Source organism: Nannospalax galili, unplaced genomic scaffold (assembly GCF_000622305.1).
Source record: "Nannospalax galili isolate Female #2095 unplaced genomic scaffold, S.galili_v1.0 scaffold130, whole genome shotgun sequence".
NCBI classification, from domain to species: domain Eukaryota; kingdom Metazoa; phylum Chordata; class Mammalia; order Rodentia; family Spalacidae; genus Nannospalax; species Nannospalax galili.
In genome coordinates, this window is record NW_008328145.1 from 373548 (window position 1) to 374239 (window position 692).

The window sequence follows — 692 nt, forward strand, 5'->3', positions numbered from 1 at the left end:
GTTCCCAAACCTGTGAATTACAATGTAAATAAATCTCCTTTGACCAGATAAATCTCCTTTGACCAAAACTACTTGTAGGATGCAAAGAAGGAAAAGAAGCTCAAACATAGCTTATTTTTTGCTGCTACAAGTGAGGACACCACTAGTTCTCATAATGAACCTGGGGATTACTCAAGAATATTTACACCTTGAAGAGGTGAACGTATTTCTCCATCATTCACCAGAAGCCCTCATGTTGAATCACTGATTTTTTATGAATAATTGAGGAATTTATGTGATTTTCACACAAGTCCTTTTTCAATAGATGAAACTTGGTTCTTCTTGATAATCATGTGCTGAGGGGAGTAAGGGAATGCTATGTACTTCACAGGGAAGAGGAGAAGATAAGAGGTAATTCAGGGGTGAAGGGATGAAAGGTATCTGGGGCCACCTGGAGCAGGTGCTTTCTGCACTAGGATTCAGCTTTATGTGGGGCCACAGAGACACGGACAGTGTCCTCAGAACTCACAGGGACTTGACCTGGACACTGCCCTCAGAGCACATAAGTCAATGGTGTATCCCATCTGCATGTCTCCCCAAAGTGGCATGTGACAGACGTAACTTAGGAAGATCGAGTATTGACAGATCAGTTTTACACCCAAGTCACAATCTGGCTCCTCCCTCTTATCATCAGGATCCAACTGCCCATGTAC